Raw genomic sequence first — 8,333 nt, forward strand, 5'->3', positions numbered from 1 at the left:
TGAAGTTTGAAGAAACAAGACATATTAATATTAATATAACAATTTATTCATTAATAAAAACAGGAGCCTCAGTAGCGTGTGGAAGAACCATACACAGCCACAACAGCCTGGCACCTCCTCTTCATGCTGGTCACACACTGCTGTGGGATGGCATCCCATTCTTCAACCAGCATTTGTCGCAAGTCAGCCAATGTGGTTGTGTTGGTCACTCTGGCATGAACAGCACGCCCAAGCTGATCCCACAAGTGTTCAATGGGGTTGAGGTCAGGACTGCTGGCAGGCCATTCCATCCTTTCCACTCCCAAATATTGTTTTTCCAGTGAGGGAGATGCCGCCCCACACCATCACACTGCCTCCACCAAAAGATGTTACTCTATCAGTGCAGCAACCAGCATAGCGTTCTCCACGTCTTCTCCACACTTTAACCCTACGATCCAACTGCCGTAGGCAGAATCTGGACTCATCACTGAACATAACGTTCCTCCACATGTTCAGGTACACCGGCGCAAACGGGCCTGATGGTGAAGGGCAGTCATGACAGGCCTCCTGGCAGCTATGAGACCGGAGATTGGCTGCGTGCAGTCTGTCCCAGATTGTCTGGGCAGAGAGCTGTCGGCCATATCGTCCTGCAAACCTTGACTGCAAACCTGTAGAAGACAGCCTACGGTACCTAAGTGCTGACAGGGTGAGGAAACAGTCTTCTTGGGGTGTAGTCTTATTGGGACGCCCACTTCGCGGCCTGTCTCTGACATCCCCCGTTATATGGAACTTGGCCTTCACTTTGGAGATGGTACTAGGGCTCACTCCAAATAATGCCACAACTTGGTTTTGCGGAACACCAGCTTAAAGTTGCCCTATAGCACGGGCCCTATCTGGATCAGTCAAACGTGGTATGCCGATTCTTGGAGCAGACACCTACTGACCACTGTAGCAGGGCCCATGCTCACAGGTGGGGGTACCAGAAGCTCAAAACAAGAGTCAATAGCAACAGCAAAATAAGCTGTTAGGCATTGGCAAACAGAAGATTTGGCAAATTTTTCATCGGCGCAACCCACATACTCAGCTCTGCTGCTCATCCCACAAATGCATGTTCCTCACAAATGTGGCACCATTTAAAAAAGGGAAATAAACAGGCTTTCCAATGTATTAGATTTATTTCCAAGAAGCATTGTTATAACAAAGAATAATCTACCCAACACAAATTTCCTTACTTTTTGTGCTAAGTTCGTAACTGAGCAGTACTCTGGTGATTGAATATTAGTTCACCCCATGTATGGTGTGTGTCATTTTGTTTTTGAGGTCCTCAATATTAAATAATAATGCATGTGTCACCTTTAAGCTTTTGGTATTTTAGTTCATGTAGTTCTAAAAACAAATTTGTAATAAATCAAATTACTACAAACCAATTAACATACAGTGAACCTGGGAGCACACACTTTGCCAGGTTTGAAACCCTTCTGTATTTCTTTGACAGCCAGTAAACATGAAGCATTCTGGTTAAAGTCATTAGGGTGATTGTTGAGAGAGAGGGATAATCGTTTGCTTTTTCTCTCTCAGACAATCCAGAGTTTTGATCCAGCGGTTTTCTGATGAGTAACATTTTCCAATTAAGAATATATTGGCCCCAGAAGCCAAGTTTTGTTCATTTAAACCATTTTTAAACCATTTAACATTTAGTTATAGAGTATCACAGTGCTGTGAGAAGTATTTATTATGTCACTTGTAAACTTGTGTCAAGGGAACAGAAAGAGATGGACCCAAACACAGGACGCAGCAGCCATAATGAACTGAAAAACGTCTCTTTATTTAGGCTCGAGTGCAGGCCGAGCAAAACTGAACTGAATAAACAACACAGAACAGAGCAAAACAGAACAAAGGATCCAACAAGACTGAACTGAAAACCAGGACTTAAATACAAACTGAACTAATGAAACAACAAGGAACAGGTGGCAAAACAGAAGAGCAGGCTGGGAGCTGATTGGCAGGGGAAGACACGGGGAGCAGGGCAAGGCTAACGAGACTGATGTAGTTCAGGTGTGGAGGGAAGTGTGAGAAAAGCAGGCTGGGGACACAGGAAGAAAAACTCAGCAAACAGAAACTAAACCAAAAACCCAGAAAACACAAGACAGATAATGGTGCTTGCAGTGATATATGTGTAGCAAGGCTGTAAGAGGGCATTCAGTCTCCTATATTTCTCAAAACAAAAACAAATTAAAGCCAAATAACAAAAGCAAAATGATGCAGTACTTCTCACAATGGCACACAGAAGCTGTAAATGCAAATTATTCATATCTACAGATACGAATGTTAGCTGACTTGTTTTTTTCATAATGTGTTGAGGATGAGTAAAAGAGTCTAGCCATTGAACAAACATTTGTCAGTCTCTGGATAAGAATGTCTGCTAAGTGCCCTGAATGTAAATACAGAAGACATGTGAAATGAACTGCCTGGTGTATAAAATGCTGCATCTTAGATGTCTAACCAGGTGTGGCAAACTCCTCAGTCACATTTTACAGCTAGTGTGAAAGAAAACTACAGTTTCAACTTCAAGGGCCCACTGCCACTCAGTCCAGTTCAACAAACAGGGAAAAGGTCTGAGGACATCTGGTGGACTGGTGGAGGGACAGAACCATGACAGTAAGTAGTACAGCTAGGTATAATTAGATTTTTTTTTTTTTTACTAGCCGATATGATATCTGACTTTTGGTTCAACAAAAAACACAACCGTACTTTAAGAAATAAAAAGATGTTTTTCTACAAAAACATTTATTAAACAAAAGTTCTCCATTTTTTAAACACAAGCAGCCATCCAAGAACTTTTACTAAATAAAGTAACATTTTGATTCAAATCAGAAAATGTCTGATCAAAGAATAGGTAAACAAGATTATGAATCTGACCAGACAATTTCTGCCTGTTTTTGGTACCTGACAGACTATAATCAGTGATAGACAAACACATTTTGGTCGATGTGCCCCATTAGCCTACTAATTAAGACACATGCCATATATCCGCAACGTCTGTGGTTTGAATCCGGCTGTAGACCTTTGTTGCGTGTCACCCCCCCCCATCATTCTCTCCCTTCCATTCCTGTCATCTCGCCACTGTCCCTATAATAAAAAAAGCTGACAAGTTGTTGTCTTAACTTAGAGCATTTGACAAATGTAAATGGGTGTGTTTGTGTAGCAGCATTACATAGTATCTTGCCTCATGGTAGAGGGTTGTTGGAATAGTATCAACCTTTATCTTTTAAGAGCGAAGTTTTGTAAGTACAACCTATTTCTAAGCACAACTATTCTTAACAATTTGACAGGTTGCAGAACAAGTATTTTGCACTTTCCCTTCATTAGGTGGTAATATATCCAACTGTCAGCTGAACCTTGACAGCAAATCCTTTTCTATCTTGAACTTAGATAACCTTCTGATCAAATGGGCCATGTGCAAGTAGTGATCAATCCACCGGACAGCATTTGTGTGTTTCAGAATTGATGGACACTGAGTTGAAGCTGGTTTGTCAAGGTCTGGGGAACAATGTCTGTCCTATTTTGGCAGCTGTGGGACGTTGTCAAAAAGAAATGGTTCAATGAAATAACTGGTACAGACTTGGACGTTAGCAGTGTTTTAACTGGTTGGTCTGTTTAGATTTTTAAAGGTAGAGTCAGTCATTCTGGAGAAAGATTGGTGATAATTTGAACTAAGCACCCAAACAAATACACACCCCCCTTCATGGTCCTTCAGAAGCCCTGCCTCCCAAATTCATGGACACATATTGCCAAGGCAACAACCAAAAGAGAAATCCAGAGCGATGCATCAGCTGTAGAGTCATTTCTGTTCCTCTCACACTTTATCAGGAGTGGAAAAAAATTTTCGTCTCATACGAACACAACAGTCAATCCACACCCTCCACCTCTCTGCAGCCTCCCCGCTTCTCACTCGATCTGCATTCAGTGTCTCGGTCCGCCAAAGCACCCGTCTGTCAGCTGCAGCTCCTGGGGATCTGAGAGGACACTGGCCAGATAAACTGCCTTCACCAGGCTGACTGACAGCAGAAATTTACTAAGTCAAAACAGTTTGTATGTTGACTCCACAGGAAGAAATCAACAGTGTTTGTATTTAACGATGACACTGATTTGGTTAAGTTGAAAACATATATACAGCGTAGGAATGTGCAGAGAGCCCAGTATTTGTATTTGTATTCGAATAAAAGTGGAAAGAACTTCAAAGGTGATTCTTGCTTTGCACTTTTCATTTATTGCCTATTTTTTACAACTTAACTTTGTGGAAAGGAGAAGGGGAACAACAGGTTATGGAGAGTCCCTTGGGAGCACCTTGCATGTGTCAGTAGCTCAGCTTTATCTCTGGGGATCACTCCCGGGGTTGGGGGTGTTGTCCAAATTAAATGTGCGTCATGTAGCAGGTGGATGTGACTCTCCTTGTTGAGACCTGCTGATAGACGTAACAACGGAGTAGAGGAGAGAGACTGAGATAGTGATGTAACCGACCTGTGCACTGGTATTTTTTTTTTCTTCCCGAAAACATATAATTCTTAAAATATTTGTATGAAATAAAACTATTTGTGCTTTGCCGAATAATGTATTTGTATTTGGGCACACCCCTAATACAGTGGGATATTTGTGTAATTTAAAAAGCTGCCTGCTCAGATTATGCTTCACTAAACACAACAGAAACAGACAAAATCAAGGGGTCTCCGTGTCTGGGATTTAGTGTGGATTGATACATTTAATAAAATGGAAGCTTATCTGTTCGGTGAGAAAACACTTTCTATGTGAATTGGCTACAGCCTCTCTCTCTCTCTCTCTCTCCAGTTCGCCAGCCCTCCCCCATCATACAACCGGTGCTGAACTGCATACAAAACTATTAAGAACACAACAATGAATCATGCTATTGCACTGGGTGACATGTTCCTTCTCCACAAAGAGCTCTGGGCCCAAGTTCGTTTAGAATCTGCTCCACAGGGTAATAACAGTGATCATGTTTTCAATCTCTGGGGAATAGTTCCATGTATCACAACCTCTTGACTTTACACCAAAGTTATTTACAATGTATAATGTAGTACAAAGTCAAGAGGTTGTGATAAGTAGCACAGCAAGCTAGCAAAACACTGTAAACCAAACAGCGTTCCTGCATATGCCCAGTGGCATCTGCCTTACGCTGAACTACTCTCCAGAGACTGAAGACATAATCACTGTTATTACTCTTTGGAATAGATTCTAAACAAACTACTGGGCCCAAAGCTCTCTGTGAAATTGTGATCGCTGTTATTAGTCACCCAGTGCAACTGATGTGTCTACAGCACAAAGGAATAAGAGATATTAGGCTTTGGATACACATTCATTACTTGTAAGTGGATCAGTTCTTTTTTGGTTTGACTCTGCAGATTTGTTGGCAATAAGAAAAACATTGCCAGGCATACCCTTAAAACTGAAGTGTGAAGCTAAACATATAGTTTGAGGAATCGACCTATATAATCCCTGAGCACAGCCTTGAAAACAGACAGAGGTAATTGGCCTATTTTGGTTCTGCCTGGCTAGTCTGACTTACAACTGCACTGGCTCACACTTCCCATTGTGTCAAAAAGCAGATAAGCTCTTGCTGCAATGCTGAATTAGTTTCCTATTGTCAGGGGAGTAGCAGGAGACGGACCCAAATGCAGGACAAAGCAGCCTGTATGAACTGAAGAATGTCTCTCTAATAAAGATTAAGGTGTGCAGGCACAGCAAAACGGAACAAGACAGAACAGGGCAGAAGATCCAACAACACTGAGCAGAAACAGCAAACACACCTCAACATAACATTGCCCACCTTAGGGTCTTTAAAGAACTCAAACATTTATTGCTGTTGACATAAACATGAAACATTAAGTATTGTAACAAGACAATTTTCAAGGGGCAAGTGGCCTGGGGGGAAGAACAAGGGCCGAGTAAGAGACCTCCGGTGGGCGGCCTGGGGGCCTGGCTGAAGGACGTAATGGATCTGGAGGGCAAGAAGGATGCAGGACCAAAGGCCGGCATAGCTCCAGAGGGCAACCAGGGGGCAGGACAGACAGGCAAGTCACCCAGGAAGACGACCAGAAGTGCAGGGCCACTCTGGAGGTTGGTGACAAAGGCTGGGCTGCTCTGGAGGTTGGCGATGAGGCTGGAGGACAAGAAGGGCAGCCAGCACCAGAAGATTTGGCTGCCGGTTGGGGCATGGTGCAGGACAGGCAGATCACTGGAGTGCAGAGCAGGGGGTGGGCAGCTGGAGATCTGGCTGGGTGCCGGCGAAGACAGCTGACTGACAATCTGGGAAGTCTCAAGAACAGCTCAAGAACAGGGGACTGTAACAACGCAGGAACAGGGGATTGCTGCAGCTCAGTAGGGACAAGAGATTGTTGCAGCTCAACAGAGACAGGAGATTGCGGCAGATCAGCAGGAACTGTGGGTTGCTGCAGCTCAATAGGGACAAGAGATTGTTAGAGATCAGAAGGGACAGGAGATTGCTGCAGTTCAACAGGGACAGGGGATGCAGGAAGCCGGACTGCAGGGGATCCAGGCAAGGGGCAGGGCAGATCAGGTGCAGGACATATAGGCAGGGTACAAGCCGCCAGCAAAAGTGTTCACAATCTCTCTCAGATTAGGCAGAAGTTCACTGCTGTAAATCTCAGAGCAATTGGTAGAGAATCACTCCACAGCATACAAAACTTCTCCTACCTCCTTCAGCATTCTGCTGGGTCCACATCTAGTCAGTTTGGAATGTACACAGTGTGCGCGGGGACTGGGGCTGGATTCGTAGGAGCATGATCAGGCAGGAGGCTAGCCAACTCAGGGGCAGAGGTAGACTGGAAGCTAGCAGGCTCAGAGCTAGCAGACTTGGAGACATGCTGACGGCTAGCAGACCTAGGTGCAGGCCGAAGTGCAGAGGAGGCTGGAGTAACGGGCTCGGAGGAAACAGGATAGCTTGGCTGCTGAGGCCTAACAGGTTTGGAGGCTGGATAGCTATCATGCTGGTGGCTAACATGCTGGCGGTTAACATGCTGCAGGATAGCTGGCTGGGAAGCAGGCTGAAATGCACCAGTGTTCAAAAAGTCCTCTAACCACCCAGGTAGCAGTTTCTTTAGCCAAGACTTCCTGGCATGTCACTTTCTGGCATGCCGACAATAAAACTGCCTCTCTCGTCTCTACTGGAGGCAGGCTTCCAATCATTGTGAAGGCACAAGAGATTAAAAGTCACCTCATGAAGTTCATCTGCTGGGTCCATGTGTGGTTGGATCCCTTTGTCAGCGGAGTAGCAGGGGATGCCCAAATGCAGGACAAAGCAGCCAGTATGAACCACTGGCACCGGAAGTAGGCCCCAATGGCCCCTTGGCCCCCCCACTTTACCCTCCTCTCATACTCTTTTTAAGTCGCAAATCACTGTGTCCCCTCAAATGCCTCTATATTGCAACACTTATGGTAAAAAGTGTGCATTTTGTTTGTGAACACAACAGCTGTGAGCATGGTGCCAAAGCTTTGGGTCCGGGGCCGCCACTGCTTCAGCCCTGAATGGTTTGAACCGAGCCCCACATATTTCTGCTCCTCAAAACTGGTATTTTAATGTAACAGAGTGGAAATTAATGTGGAGCGACAGGAGGAGGGGGAGAAATATGGTGATGCACATAACAAGACGCATAGCTACAGGCCATGGATGTATTACAGGCAGTGAAGTTGCTGTTTACAGTGAGCGGAGCTGTTTCTAGTGTTTCAGGCTTTTCTCCACATTTCAGCACAGAGATTTGTCCATAATAAAAACTGCAGAGAGCACAAAAGCCTCAAATTGTGTGGCTTAAATTATCAGAGGTGCACACACAGAGCTCTCCACAATCACAAACCAACTTCCTTTTGCCTCTTTTCTCTGGTATTTCGCATCTATAACATAATCTACTGAAATACCAAATGTCAAAATACAGCTATTAATGTGACACAAGCAGGTCTGATACGTGTTAGATTAATGTCTGAATTTTACATTAATGTTGTTCAGGTGTCAATGAATGTATCAAGGATTTCTCAGAAACATCAGTACTGTTGTTCTGTTTGTTGCTCACAGCTGCTGTGTGTCAGATTCTTTCCTTTGACTTTATTAAATATCTGCAGCATCACACAGCAACAGAAACGATAAGTGTGTCTTTAAATTGAGAGAGTGATGTGCGCATTTACGCACGTGGCACAGCAGCAGTAACTTCATTAAAAGGATCTGTCAGGATCTGACAGTTATTAATGTTCTGTGTTCTGCTACACATCTACACCACTGACTTTATATAAAAAGGTCAGCTGTTACACACAGATTCCTGGTGTATATG

Source organism: Thunnus albacares, chromosome 2, assembly GCF_914725855.1.
Source record: "Thunnus albacares chromosome 2, fThuAlb1.1, whole genome shotgun sequence".
In the NCBI taxonomy this organism is placed as follows: Eukaryota; Metazoa; Chordata; class Actinopteri; order Scombriformes; family Scombridae; genus Thunnus; species Thunnus albacares.